Here is a 16,327-nt window from a genome sequence, read left to right on the forward strand (position 1 = left end):
TAGCTAATGTAATCCTAGATTTTTGTTTTGTTGCCTTTTTTGTAGATTTCTTTTTGTGTGGTTTGTTTTTGTTACTGTTAAGTAAAAAAAATGTGGGATTGACAACAATATAACTCCTTTGATCACAGCACCGAGGTTAGGCTAAGCAACAGATGAACAAATACAATATAAGTCCTTGATTGTGAAGTGAAAACTCATGAACCATATTATAGCTGTGTTCGGTGACGATTAAACGTTTATGTGTTCGATTGTGTATTATAAATTGATAGCTATTTTTTTTTAACAATCACAATAGTTGTATTTTTACAAAAAAAAAATGCATCAGTCACACACACACACATATAATAAAACTCATACTCAATGTGTATGCTTTGCTTGTACGTCGGTAGCTGCAATTTGAAGCGATAGAGATGATTCCATCAACGAGCTGTTTGTTAAAACACTGAAAGTCATAGACAAGTGAGACAACTCATCCCAAATACCATTCAAGAGCGATGGACCATTTTTTGTGGCTTATCAACATCACGTACCTGAACCGAATTGGAGCAAAGCGCATCATAAGTTTACGTGAGCGTGGTGTGCAAGTATAATTCATGAAGGTTTATTTAACTGGAGCAAGGCGTACCATCAACAGTCTAAATGTTAAAAGTCTGATCGGGACTCCAGAAGAAAATATGACAGGTGAAACAGCAGTTAAATATGACTAAGTAATGGAATAAAACCTACTGAAGGATATCATTACAATAATAATTATCCAATGTATCTAAATATAGTTTATCGCTATGTTCAGTCAGCCTTCTTTCAGTCAACCTTGTTTCAGATATATCATTGACACAGGAATAACTTATAACCGCTTTTCCACGAGCCAACGAAGAAGTCTCTATACGCTCGCTCAATCTGCTAGAAATAGCAGCCAAATCTTCCTGAAATTTGAGTCAACAATATTTTATGAATAGAGGTCACAGACGTGCATTAAAGACAGGTTGCTCATTTGATCATAGTCCTGCTCAGTTAAGACATGAAGTTAAACAACACGCATCTGCATCAAATAGCGACCGATATGAATACTTAAGCAGAGAATTTCAAAATTTAGCTTTCAGACTTTTGATTTCTAGTGTTAATAGCCAGCATGCTATTTTACCAAACAGATACGAGCGTTAAAACGCAATTTGTTCGCGGTGACAAATAACTCAGAATCGATTTTTTTTTTCCTAAAGATGCCTAATCTTCTCAAAGTTTAAAAGTTCTACTTCGATAATCTTATCTTTGGCACTTAGGAATGTTACTTAACAGCTTCGGCTGCCAATCTGCATAATAAGGATTGGGTTTCGGTTTACTTTTCAATATTAACGGTTTTCTGTTTCCAAAATGGTTATTTGTTTGTCTCTTTATTTTTATTTTTACAGATTTTTTTGTTAATCTATAAAATAATGGGAATATTTAGCAGATATAAGGACATGTATTCAATACAAGTGCTATATAGCTCATATGTCTATGTGTTCGGATTCTGAGTATGCGTGTATTTGAGTGTATTGTGTGCCTGTATGCATGTGTATAGTAATATATAGATAAGTATGTATACACACACACAGACACAGATATATATATATATATCTGTGTCTGTGTGTGTATATATATATATATATATATATATATATATATATATACATACATTCATATATATATACATCTGTGTGTGTATATGTCTGTGTACATAGTCACATACACGCATATGTTCGCTTACGCATGTACTTATGTGTGTATGTGTGTGTGTATGTATTATGTATTATGAGTGTGTTTGCGCTAAAAAGAAATAAGAATACTCAAATGACTTAGCACAGTTTATTTGTTTATTCCTGGCTGATGAACCACTACGTCTCTACTCCGAGATTAAATGTAGGATAGGAACATTGACCTAGACTTTTCAAAACCTTCCAAAATTGTGTTACCTCTTTGTGTTTTTGATACAATTTTATTTAGAATTTTCAGTTTCCTGCACGTTGATTAAAGCAGCTAATACGCAGTGTCACTAGAACTGCTTTACCATATTTGTTCTTGCTCTCTGAGTTAAAATCGCACCGAAGGCAGTCTTTCTTTCTTCATTTGGTATGAATAAGTAAGTAACATTCAAGTATCGGAATCGATTCCTCTCTCTCTCTCTCTTTCTCTCTCTCTCTCTCTCTCTCTCTCTCTCTTCTCTCTCTCTCTCTCTCTCTCTCTCCTTTCCTCTCTCAGAATTGGCTATAGTCCACAATATGTTATTTTGTGAAATGCGCATAAAGAAAGGCAAACAACTTTGTGTCTTCGAACGAAAATTCTATGATTGGCTCCACCTGCTTTTTCAGGAATACGTCAGGAGCTATTCCTTTTTCAACGACTTGATAGCACAATTTTTTCTCGCTTTAACAAAGTTTTCATAAGTTTAATTTTGGTGTGCAAATGAGGAAGGTACAATTTCTTAGAGTTGACAAACAAATGAACTTTTTTAGCCATATTCTCTAAGCCTAGTGGCTTTACGCACATACAAAACAATAGTACATATGACAGCCTTCCTGTAATCCTATTAAAAATGCTATTTCCTTTAGACCTATACATACATCTAACTTATATGTCTGATACTGAACCTTTTCTAACGGCAACTTCATGTTGTCTTGTGACTCATTCATGTTTCTAAAATGTGCAATAGGTAGAGAAAGTAAGTTATTTCCATTATAAGAAATCAATAAATAGTCGCCATTCATCCGCTTTGTGTTCAAGAACAAGAGTTTCCATGATTGAATTATCATCTTTACAAAGCAAAAATTTATTTCATGAGAGAACCATTCTTTGAATTCATCACAGCGGCTGCAGAAACCAGAAATTTTAGGATAGCGATGCAATGTATACCAACAATTCAATCTTCAACCTAAAAGTTCAATCTGCCTATTAGGTAAATTCAGATCACGAACTAGGTCATTCAGATCACTTGTGATACTAAATGTTGTCCATATCACTTTCTGATGTGTTGTCTATTCTGTATTTTATGTAGTTTGTTCTCAGTGCTTGCTCTTGGGCAGCACAGATTAGAGCCTCCGTTTCCGGTTTTAAATCATTTTATTTGTCAAGTGGCGCAAGGGGTAGACCAGAATTTTGTGCCAGAAATCTCTTCATCTTTTTCCTCTGAATATGTTCCAGCTTAGTTCGATTTCTCACCATTTAAATGTTGTTCTTGGGAGAATTTAGTACTGGAAGATAAGTACTGTAAATAATTGGTGAATTACACTATTGAAGATTTTTGAAGCTTATTCGAGCTCACAAAGTTGAAATAATAGCTAGTTGAGTGACCTTTGGTCACTCTCCAGAACATTACAGCTGTAAATGACATGAAGCGGGAACTATTTAGCGATCTTGTTAATTGCCTTACGCAAGTGACACACCAAGTATTAGGGTCCCGACTCTTGTACAGATTCACTCACTTTATATTCAGAGGTAATATTTACGTCAATGTGTAAAGCTGTGCTTCCGGGATTTAAATTAGTGAAATTATTTAGACAGCAAATTTGTTGATAAGTCTATAAATATATTTACACGTGTACTTTTAATAAACATATAATTAAATCGCTGGGCGATATCTGTAGAACGACAGACGACCACAAATTAAGATGTATGCACGAAATCTAGAGCTCGGAAATAGATCTTTACATTCTGAATTCAAATCTTGCCGGGGTCAGTTTTGCCTTTCATGCTTTAGCGGTTAATATAATACAGTACTAATCAAGCACTGGAGTCAATGTAGTTGACCATCTCCGTCCTGCAAATTTCGGTCATTGTGCCTATATTAGAAGCAATTATAAAAATGGTGTGCTAACAGAATCGTTGCCGGGCCGGACAAAATGCTTCGTAGCTTTTTTTCCAGCTCTTTATGTTCTGAGTTCAAATGTCAGTGAGATCCACTTTGTCTTTCATCCTTTCGGAGGAGGTCGATGAAACAAGTACCAGTTACGTACTACAGTTCTCCTCCACCCTTATTGCAGCCTTAATTTGTTCCATGCACTTCTCAAGATTTTTAATCACTGTTCCCAGGACTCCGGCAATTATTGGTACTGCTACCACCTTTTTCATCGACCACAACTGCTTTACCTCCCAAGCTAACCTCTCATATCTCTCGACTTTTCTTTCTTCCTTATCGCATACCTTGTTGTCAGCTGGGCATGCTATATCTATGATCCAGGATAGCTTTCTTTCTTTCTCAATTATGACTATGTCTGGCTTCCTATTCTCTATCTCATGGTCGCACTGAATCATAAAATCCCACAGGATCTTTGCATTATCATTTTCGATGATGCCTTCAGGTTTGTGGTCGTACTACTTTTTCCGCTACAACAATACTTGCTGCCTTGATCAAATTATTTGTTTCTGTAATGTTGTTTGCTCCGATGTATTTCAGAATTTCATTGACATTTTTCAGTTTTTAGTTCAATTTCCACCGATCAACCGTTTTAAGGCTGCAAATAATGTCGCTATCGTTCTCCTGTACTCTTGCCATTATTCTGTCGTAGATTGCCTTCTGTTCATCTGTCATATCGCCATTAGTTTTATTGTCTTCTTTCAGATCATCTATATGTCTCTTATCATCAAGTAGCTACCACTGTTCCTTTCCCGTGCTATGAGATCATTTTATTAATAAGAACTGTATTTTCATCGTTATCTCTGCTGCTATTTTCCAATACCCGTCTTTTGATAGCTTCGAGCTCTACTTCTGTGAACCAACGATTTTTTCTTATTGCACTAGCTTCTTCCGTGAGTTGAAACAATCCCTTTTCTCTCCAATGATCAAACATACGTTGTCGGTAACCCCTAATTTGAGCACCATTTTCATCTACAGGGTTACTCAGGTACCCCATGACCACAGTATCTCCACATATTTTGCAGTTACTTGTATTTCTTTTCATTACATGCTCTTGGTAATTTCTGCTGAGGAGGCTTTGATCTTATACTGCAATTAAAAATCCTTCAGTATCTGCTTTGAATCCTGAGATTCTCAGCCATTGTTGGTGGGATTTCATTTTATCTGTGTGTGTGTGTGTGTGTGTGTGTGTGTGTGTTTTGGTTTTTTTTTCTTTAGTTTAATCCAGTATTTGCCATGAAGGAGCTTTTCTTGCCATCGTTTTATCATAATCCGTTGCTGTTCTAGTTTTATTAAGATTTCAGTTGTTTTACAGCTTTTGTTGTTTCTTCTTTTTCGTAGTTGTTAGGTACTATAACTTCTTTTTTGTATTTGTCAGCTTCCTTAAAAAACTGAAAGACAGTTTTTTTTGTTTTGTTCGTGTTTTGTGGCTATTTGTATTAGTTTTCCTTGCTTCTGAAGTACGTATTTCTGTAGACTTATGGTGATTATCTTGTAATAGTTTTTTTAGCTGTATAAGGACTCTATCGCCTTCAATACGTTGTATATATAATCCCGTTTGTTATCCTTGGGTTGAATGATACGGGTCCAACACTTTTAATTAATATTACTTACTCGGGTATAGTCCTGCGCTTTGTCAGCGTGGCGAACGTATTTATACGTGTTGTGCGATGACGGAGGTGAGACACAGTTAAAATACATCGTTTCATTCGGAAAATAGAAATAAATCTTAATGGGTATTACTTATTCGGATATAGTCCAACACTTTGTCAGTTATTTTAGGCTCCATTTGTTGACTTTATTCCCAATGTTTTTGGATAGTTTTTGGAACAGTGCTTTATTGCTCTCACATGTTAAACGTCCCCATGATTATTATTATTATTATATTATTATTATTATTATTATTATTATTATTATTATTATTTGATGAAAATTCTCAGCTTATTTTGCTGGGTATGATGGAAAGTGTCAGCTGTCCACAGCCTACAGACTAGGGTGACACTTGTTTACTGGTCATGCTTCAAGAAACCTGCGAAGAATTCTTCCAGTTCCAAGCAATGCCAATTTTTGTAGACGTTCTATCTTTATATTTGTGCCAATCTTTTTGAGCCATGCTGGTACTTGAGTGCTGATACTTCGAAGTGCGCCAATTATTATTGGTATCACGTCTACTCTCTTCATTGAGCACAACCTTCGCATTTCCCAATTTAAATTGTCGTAGTCGTTCAGTTTTTCTTCTTTTTCTTTGACGCTCTTGTCACTGGGACATTTTATGTCGATTATCATGCAAGTGCTTTCTTTTTTATTCACCACAACAATGTCCGGTTCCCGATGTCTGGTCCGGTGATGGCACTGAATCATTGCATCGCACAGGATTTTGCAATCTTCATTCTAGTATGTCAACGGTGTATTCATTGAGATAGATGTACCAGAAGAAGCGGTATGACTGGAAAATTTAGAAAAGGTTTGCTCCCAACCACATGCTTCCCGGTTCAATTTCATTGTGTGGAAACTTGGGCAAGTGTCTTCCACTATAGCCCTGGATGGACCAAAGACTTGTGAGTGGACTTGATAGACGTAAAATGAAAAATAGTCTGTCGCGTGTGTGCGTGCGTGTGTGTGTGTGTGTGTGTGTGTGTTTGTGTTTGTTCTCCCTCGCCGCAAAACAATCGGTGTTGGTTTGTTTACGTCCCTGTAACTTAGCAGCTTGCCAGAAAAAGGCTGATAAAATATGACTGTTGTCTAATCCCTGAAACAACTAAAAGATGAAAGATTCAAATTCAACATTGAATAAAGATCTGATACAGATACAGGTGATATATTTTTCGATATAAACGTAAGAATAAGGGGGAAATAGAACACTAATATACACATATAGTGTCAACAAATACAATGGAATTTGTGAGTGTCTCCAACCCTCTCACCCAATTATAAGATATACGTAGTTAAATCTCTATTTGCACTCAACAAAAGACGGTTTAAAAGATAAATAAAAGTTAAACGAACCCTGGTCAATGACAGAAACTAGAATACGTCGGTAAGGTAACTGTAGAAAAACATTAAACAATTCCTCTCTATACAGTAAACAAAGACAAACTATACATATAGTTTACTACATTGACTAAATACATTCTAACTACAAAATGTAATGGATTACATCAAAAATCTACACTCACAATATGAAGACTTATCATATGTAAACAGAGCAGTAAGAATATATTATATTAACACCAGAAATACAAACCTCATTATACGAAACGACATACATGTAAGTCAGAGAGCGTACTCTCGCATAATCCGTGCAATATAAACTTTTCAATGTAAGCATCGAAGTTGTAATCGTCATGACTCAAAACTGTTATATTGGGTATTTTATAACCAGCTGACCATATTACAATGCAGAACACGAAACAAAACAAGATAGAAATACATCGGTTCATAAAATAGCCTATAGAGAATTCCACATAAAAACTAGAAGGCTATCAATAGAAGTTTTATTAATCACCAAACACAAACCAGAATTCAACATGAAGATACAGTACGGTATGCTGGTAATAAACCAAATATTGTTACTGATTCCTGAATGTAACCTGCATTTAACAGTTACAATGTTAAATCCGACATTGATGAGTTTATCAGTAACACCATCATTCCCATGATCTTAGCCACGTACAATAAAATGCGATAATAAAAACAACCACTACATCGAGAGTTGATAGGCTGAGAATAACTAGATACGTTCGCGGATTTCAGAACATCATTGTTTCAAACTAGACACAGGGGATTAATATACAGAAAAAATATCAAGAAAGAAGATTGAACTCAAAGTCAACAAGTGTTTTCTATATGCCTACGCTTATCTGCAGGCATGTATCTATCTATCTATTTCTCTATATATAGATACATACATACAAACATACATAAACACGTACACACACACGTATACATATGTGTGTATATATGTGTATATATATATATATATATATATATATATATATATATATATATATATATATTTATATATATATTTTCTCTCCCTGTTTCTTTCCTTGTTTTTTTTCTGTGTGTATATATATATATATATATATATATATATATATGATCGTTTGTAGAAATACATAAATCCGGAAGAGATGTAGAGTAGTTAATATTGTGGTAGGCCGGTTTATGGGGTTACCCTGGGTTTCTCACACATAAGGAGTTTAACCTTACGGCGTATCTTCAGACTCCAAACACTGAGGCATCTTTAGATGAGCGAGAAACCCAGGGTAACGCCATAAACCGGCCTACCCAACAATAATAAAAGAGATGAGGAATTCCGTATGTTATTTACATTGGACGGATGTGTCCTCATCTCGTTTGTTGTTACCACAACTTATCGGCTGATTTACTCTTCAGTCTTCATCAAATGTCCTGGTGGAATTTTGAACTCAACTCTTCCTTTTGAATTCATGTATGGAAAATCGGAGACCACCTTCCACTGTAGGATGAAGTTAGACAGAGAGCACCAGTGGGAAATACAAAAATTAAAAGAGGCAGCACATATGCTAGGACACAATAACCTCCTAAGCAGGCCTAGTGCAGCTATGAGTAGAATATGGGAACCGGTATTAAGGAAAGATTTTAAAATATTGTTTATAAACCCTAAAATTCACTCTATAATTGATCATATGCCCACGGACATATAGAGTAGTAGTTAAGAGAGCGGGCTACTGACCCCAAATTTCCGAATTCAATTCCAGGCAATGCCTTGAATAAATAATACGAATAACAATAATAATAATAATAATAATAATAATAATAATAATAATAATAATAATAATAATAATAATAATAATAACATCAAAAAATACCTTAGGAATGAGAACCCAGGGTTACGTTCAAAATTCCACTTGGACACCTGATGAAGACTGGAGAGAAAATCAGCCGAAACGTTGTTAACAACAAACAAGATTAGTACAGATATCCGTACATGTAAATAATATATATATATATATATATATATATATATATAGAGAGAGAGAGAGAGAGAGAGAGAGATATGAATAAATAAATGGAGTTGAACGAAGATGTTAATAAAATCCCTTTACTTTCGACATATTTTTCGAAGACAACGTGGTTTTGTCGAAAGTAAAGGAATTTTATTAACATCTTCGTTCAACTCCATTTATTTATTTATTCATCTATAACACACAAATTAATGCACATTAACCCGGAGTTTCTACCTTTGGATAGGTCGCTTCAACCGTGTTTCTGACGTGAATTTGCTATGTTAACGGATTGAATTTTCCATGTTAACGGTAAACATAGGATAATTCATTCACCCATCGAAATATATATATATATATATATATACTCTTTTTTACTCTTTTACTTGTTTCAGTCATTTGACTGTGGCCATGCCGGAGCAGCGCCTTTAGTCGAGCAAATCGACCCCAGCACTTATTGTTTGTAAGCCTAGTACTTATTCTATCGGTCTCTTTTGCCGAACCGCTAAGTTACAGGGACGTAAACACACCAGCATCGGTTGTCAAGCGATGTTGGAGGGACAAACGCAGACACACACACATACATACATATATATATATATATATATATATATATATATATATATATATATATATATAACTCGTATACATAAACACATCCATACAAACATACATATACAACATAATTACATATGTGTATATGTTTCTCTACCTGATTGAATTTTTAGTGTCTATCTTAATGGTCCACAATTACAGTTTGTTTACCTGTCTGCTCATGCGTTGCATGTGTACGTATGTGTGTATTTGTGGTAGGGGCGTATAGAGAGCTTCTTGCATGAGAAAATATTAGCTTCCTTGTATATGTTCTATGCACAGCCATTCACCATTTGAGTTCTAGGGACTTATTGTAAATATTTTTTTATCCACATCAAAGGCTCGTATATCTCTTCATTCATATTTACGTTTGAAAATAACAATGTCATGTTAAGTTGCCTCTCTATTCTCTCTCTCTTGTCTCTAGAGTGAAAATCCTCATATTACTGTTGCAAGTTAACACAGCTCTTTGCAATGTCAAATTGATGCATGTCGTCGTTCAATGCATTATGTCCTAATTTGCATTCGTACAAGAATAGCGGTACTTGTACAACTGCCACCATATTATTGAGGAGCACAAAATCAATGCTTACATGACAAATTCCCGTTCAAGAGGAAGCTAAATGAATATAATAATTCAAAACGATCATTCTTCTACTTCTTTTTTTAATATATATAATGATAACTGTTAAATTGTTCATATCGAAAGACTACATTTCATATGGTACAGGCCAATAGATGTTTTCCTTTACAAGACAGATAAGGTATAATGAGATAGAAATTTAGCTATTATTCCTAGCAGGTTCAGCATCCAAGTTATCTCGTTTGTGTTGTGTAAGAAAAATTACCAGTGTTAGTTTTTATTTCAGGACTGTACTGAAGTTATATTTTACGCGTGTAAACTTTAGAAAGACAATTATGAGCTTTTGGAACATAAATTTTCAAATTTTTACAACTATCTTATAACTTACCTCATAAGGCTAAATGTAGGAATAATGATGGGAACTTTAAATTTGATCTCAGTGGTATGTTTGAAATATGCTCCAACTATTTTAATCATCAAATATGTTTTTTCATCTGCTTACTCTTTCCTTGCTTGGGGAATCTGCCATATCCAGTACATTTTGTCTAAGTTTCTTGCAGCTCTCACCTTGATATTTAAGCTATACGGTTGTTGTTTTCTAAACACGGAACAATCTTCCGTCATTTTTATTATCATAAATATACATTTAGATTCAATATATTTCACACCATTGTTTGTGGAATATTAAATGGTTAAATCCAATTCATTGTTTATATGGTTAATACTCAACCCATACAGGTTTTCCTTAATGAAAATACGAGATATGTTTCTATATTTGGGTTTTCCTATTTTCGTATTAGGTGTAACAATAGGTTTGACGAGAGTACAAAGAGCAGTATAGATAAGCTATAAAATACCTATTATATAATATATTCTATCAGGTTTTATTAGTTTTTCCACCCCTCTCAGATGTAACGCGACATAATATTCTATAATATTCAAGCTGTTCAATAACAATTATAATTTGGTTTTGCCCTTTATTTGATATAGATATGATAAACTACTGATGTGGTAGTATGTCTAAAGCTCGTCAATATTCTATTGACAATACTGCCCACTTACTGAAGTACTCAACACTTCATTCCAGATTGTTTTCTTAATAAGGAATTGTATATAGAACCCCATGTGTTCTTCTTTCTATCAAATTATTAAGGTGATATGATAACATTGGCAGCACATTGAATCTGCGATACAGACTGGAGTGGTCTTAGTGTAGCATATACATAGTAGAGTACTGGACAAATATTTAATACTTAGCCTGAATGTTTAGGTAATTTAGAGAAAAAAGGGTGAAGACGATTGGCAGCAACCTGAACAGATCTAATAAAAGCTGCACATATTTTTACATAGAGTGTAATCAGATCCCTCCAAGAAAGCATCACATTCTTATACCAATATCTTGTTATTAGAGCTGGGCTCGAAGATTTTCTGTTCGACATTTTCTTCAGAATGTTTTCTCTAACGCGTTATTTATTACTATTGTAATTTTACTCAACGAGTTTTAAGTATATTGTTGTAGTTCTTCCATTTACTCGGCTTGCATGTTAAACATGTAATTTATCCTTCTTTATAGATTTCCAATAGATTTCGACAAGTTTTCATGATGGTGTTTAATTTACAGTAAATGTGTTGTTTCTGTGATGGTCTGATTTAGAGTCTTCAGTATCTTTGTTTATATCTTGTCAGTTTGTACTTTAGTCTTTTAGCTTTGGTTGCAAATTCCTTTTTCAGCTTATGTCATCTGTAAATTAAGGTTTCAAATTTCGTATTGGAAAGCTGCCTTTCTAATTCTTCTGCTAAATCTTTTTTGGCGTTTTCTAAACGTATTAATTTTGTTACACTTCATAATTACGAAAATCTGTAAGCTTTTTCATAACAATAAAACATGTGTTTTTCAAGTTAGGGACATACCATCGTAAAATATATTGGCCCCTGCCTAGATTATGTTTCCCCGGTTCCATAAGATGAAACAAAAATATAGTTGCAGTCACATCCAGAGATTTACAGTCTACTGTTGCTATACACATATTAAAGGGTATATTTTAAATAATTCTCTTCATTATCGGTGGCTACATATGAATGCTTTCCTTTGAGATATATTTAAAATCTTTATAGAATTCAAGACGATTACTAAGAAAGTGGAAAACTTTGTTTATGGCAAACAAGTTATATACACACACACATACACATAAAGGTACGATCCAAGGATCAAAGTGTGGGAACTTAGTAAGTCTAGAACAGTCCATAGAAGGTATAAAAAAACAACTTTCAGGAACAATAGTGGTTTATTGACGTGGAAGGTTGTAAATTTTTCCCGTATTGAAATTCGATAAGCCGAAAATTGTTAGCAGCTAGGGTTGCAGTGTATGCAAATAAAAATCCAGAATTAGAAACTGGAGTAGATAAAATCTAGGCTACATATGTTTCATAGCTAGCAGAACGTCAGAAGTAGTAATTATCTAAACGAGGGGTAATCCGCTAGTTGCGCGTCGGGCCAAAGATATTTTAATCAAATGAAGTTTACATTGTCGTGAAGGGATCCCATGTTAAGTCGTAGGAGATTCGATCGAAAATGCGTGGACAGCGCAGAGTGAGAGAAGAAAAGGGGAAACATATTTGTGAAGAAATAATATATGAGAGTGGGTAAGTGTTTAAATTTGTTAAGGAAAACAATAAGAATATGAATAATGAAAAACAGAGGGGCGGGTAGGAGGAAAACATTTGGTATTACTGAAGCTGGCTAGGGGAATGCCTTTCTGAATTTACTGGGTCTACTGTAGAATAAATAAGTAAATATATTGTGGCACCCGGTAAATACATTTAAACAGAGTAAAAGAAAAAGAAGATACAGGAGTGGTATTGAGTTAAAATTTGATAGAAGGGAAGAGAAGGAGAGGGAGGTGGAAGACAATGTTTTTGGTCAGTAGGAGAACAGTACTTCTAGGTAAGTTGGTAGTTTATCACTTAAAGTGTAGGGAGATGAAAATGTTAGGAAAAATATAAAGCATGGAAAGATAAAGAAATAAAATAAAAATATAAAAATTTAAAAAATATAAAAATATAAAATTAAAAAAGTAGTTTGATTAAGGTATATTTGGCCTGACAAGTACATAGCGGTTTACCCGTCGTTTGAGTAATTTCTACTTCCGAGGTTCGGTTAGCTATGAAACGTATGCAGCCTGCATTTTGTCTGTCCATTCCCTAAATTTGGATTGACAAATGTGTGTGTGTGTGTGTGTGTGTGTATTTGCAAGATCGCGGGTGCGATTTACAGACAGGACAGCTCATTGTGTTCGTGATCAAAGTACTTCATTTGATGTTGCTCCTCTCCCCAGCGACAGGATAACCTTCCGATCAGGTGGAATGCTAGTCTGCTCGTCTATCCACCAATGTATAACAATATCCGATAGTCTGGTTCTTACCGTGGTGTATATATATATATATATATATATATATATATATTTATATATGAGGATAATATCGATATTTAAGTATCCATATTATCTAGTGGCCAGCATGGGAAAAATACCGTACAAAGGTAATAATTTTTAACAATTAAAAATGAGGGTGTCTAAGAGACACCAACATGCCGAAATAGCAGTCGAAACTCTGACTATAAAAACCACGTTAAGGGTTCGTGTCGCACCATGAGATAAGACAGATAGACAAAATATACAAGCAAAAATTATTGAATAATTCAAGATCCAGGATTTCTGGTTTTGGTATGTATATATATATATATACATACACACACACATATGTATATGTACATAAGCTTTAAACTTATAAAATACTATTATTATCATTTACAGAATTGTATAAATCGACGCTATTTAACAAAACCATCACAAGATATATATAACTATATATATATACACGTGGGACGAGAAAACCTACATTTTTCCTTTCGAGGGCCTATATGCCCAATTATTAGACTATTTTCTTTAGTCATTGCACGGTGATCGCTTATAAGATTTAAGCTTACAAAATACTATTATCATTATTTACAGAATTGTAAAAATAAGACGCTGCTTAACAAAACCATCGCAATATATACATACATACATACATACATACATATATATTTTGTGGTTGTTGTAGTTGTTTTTGTTCTTGTTTTTGTTAATATGGCTTTTATCGTATTTGGTTCTGTCAAAATTCAAATTAATCGACGAAGGTATTAGTGATGAAGGTTTTAATGGTTGTGATAGTCATAGCAACATTGTTGCCGTTGGGGGTTCTGGTACAAAAGGTAGAGGAGCTGGGCGATAGTAGTGGTGGGGTGCAATTTTGCTGCTATTATTGCTCATAGTAGAACGATTGTTATTTTTCTGATGATGGCGTTGGTGGTCATGGTGTTAGTGGAGACGTTTCGAAGTCGTTATTTATCTTCGTAAGTGAATGCCATTGCATTAGTAGTACTTTACAGTTCTTATTTCTTGAATATCCCATTACGAGGGAAATTTCTCTAAAGTGACGCACCATCTATTTTTTCTTTTTCCTAAACAATATTTCTTTCCTGTCACAACATTATTTCGTTTGTCTTCTTCACGGAATGACCTTCGTTATTACCTATACATCTTATTTATACAGATTTTATTTATTTATCTTAAAGGAAAACCAAATTTCACAAGGAATGGCGTCTCTCAAATAAAACTAAAATATATCTCAATATACAAAAGGACAACTGAATTTCTATAACAAATAACAAAACAAAACAGAAGTAAAAGAACTATTACGATTACTAATTGTGTTATGAATTACAAATAGCCGAATGGCTAATCTGTTATAGCATTTGATAAGATAAAACATCCATTACATTTGACACTAACAAATTAAACCCTATTTTAAGACTTACAGCGAAGATCGTAAATATAAGGTATTAAATAAAAGGCTGTTTTATATCCTCGTACTTTCGTTCAATTTAATTGAAAAAAAATAATCATTGTAAGAAAAATACCTTTTTAAAAATTAGGAATAAGTATATTTTACTTCACACAGAGTTGAATAAATGAATATATAAATACATCTCAAGGAATTACTAATTTCACGAAGAGATCTTACTTTTAAGGACGAGTAAAGAGTTTGATATAATTCTATTGGCGAACTCAATATTTCCAGAGAATCGTAGCGTGAAGCATTACCAGTGCAAGATTTTCATAATCGTGAATAAAACAGAATTAATAGACATATGACACTCCTGTATAGATAGATAATCACCAATAATTGGTTGATCTGATTGACTGACTGATTGATTAATTGATTATTCGATTCAATGATAGTTCCTCCTAAATTTAAAGAGATTTGCCAAGACTGGAAGGCAAACAATTATAAGCAGAAGGATTTTGTAAAATTATAATTTTTGTTTCATTATATTCTTTTTAGCCATGTGAAGCTGGCAGAGCCGTTTAAAGCGTCCTATATTTCTTTCCTGCTTTCTGTTCTGTGAGGTAGTTCAAATGTCATCTTTGCTTTTTAACCCTATTCTCCGTCAAAAAAAATATGATCCCAACTCAGGGTAGTTGTTGGGCGGTATTGTTGCAGATACCTTTTTATATTAAGCTTCAAAGCGTCTAAAAAGCAATGCTTGAATAAACACTAATGTTTTATTACATCGCTCCTTGCTCTCCTATGTAACAAATCAGTGGGACAGAGAAGAGAACCTTGCAAAAAGTCTGCCATTACAATATTTTTCCTAAACCTGAGCCTCTAATTAGAGCTTTCCTGGTCTAGATCTTGAGACACACGGTTGCCTATAAGGCACTGCATAGTGTATCATATATTTTTATGTTATGTGAATACATTTCATGATGCATTCTAGTGCACAGTGCGTCACTTAAAAAAAATATTATATACAGACACACGCATACACACTAATGCAATATTCTCATAAACACGCACATATACACACACACACACACACACATATATATATATATATATATATATATATATAGTGCGTGTGTGTGTGTGTGTGTGTGTGTGTGTGTGTGTGTGTATGTGTGTGTGTGTGTTGTGTGTGTGTGTGTGTCTGTATGCATAGAAAGAGAGAGAGATAATATATATATATATATACACTAAAGTGAGACCCTGCACAGTAGATCGAGCTCAAAGTTATGACTTTGCAATACTAACAACAAAGGACATATGTATTTGAGAGCATAAGTATGCTTTTAGGTTGATATGCTTAAATTTATAAAATATATAAGAATATAAATATATATGTATATTTTTACATACAGACACACACGCATATATATATGTGTGTATGTGTGT

The 16,327-nt window shown here is 34.0% G+C and overlaps 1 protein-coding gene and 1 long non-coding RNA gene across 2 annotated transcripts in view; one reads left to right on the plus strand and one right to left on the minus strand.

Moving 5' to 3' along the window:
• LOC115209507 overlaps window positions 1-16,327 on the plus strand; it is a 630,823-nt gene that overhangs the window by 474,380 nt on the left and 140,116 nt on the right. The window lies entirely within an intron of this gene.
• On the minus strand, window positions 1,867-8,749 carry LOC118762524. The gene is made up of 3 exons (XR_004998280.1): window positions 8,604-8,749; window positions 6,364-6,369; window positions 1,867-1,877 (listed from the first exon to the last, which is right to left on the minus strand). It is a non-coding gene; the product is annotated as an uncharacterized LOC118762524 (long non-coding RNA).

The sequence above is a fragment of the Octopus sinensis genome, linkage group LG3 (assembly GCF_006345805.1).
Source record: "Octopus sinensis linkage group LG3, ASM634580v1, whole genome shotgun sequence".
NCBI classification, from domain to species: Eukaryota; Metazoa; Mollusca; class Cephalopoda; order Octopoda; family Octopodidae; genus Octopus; species Octopus sinensis.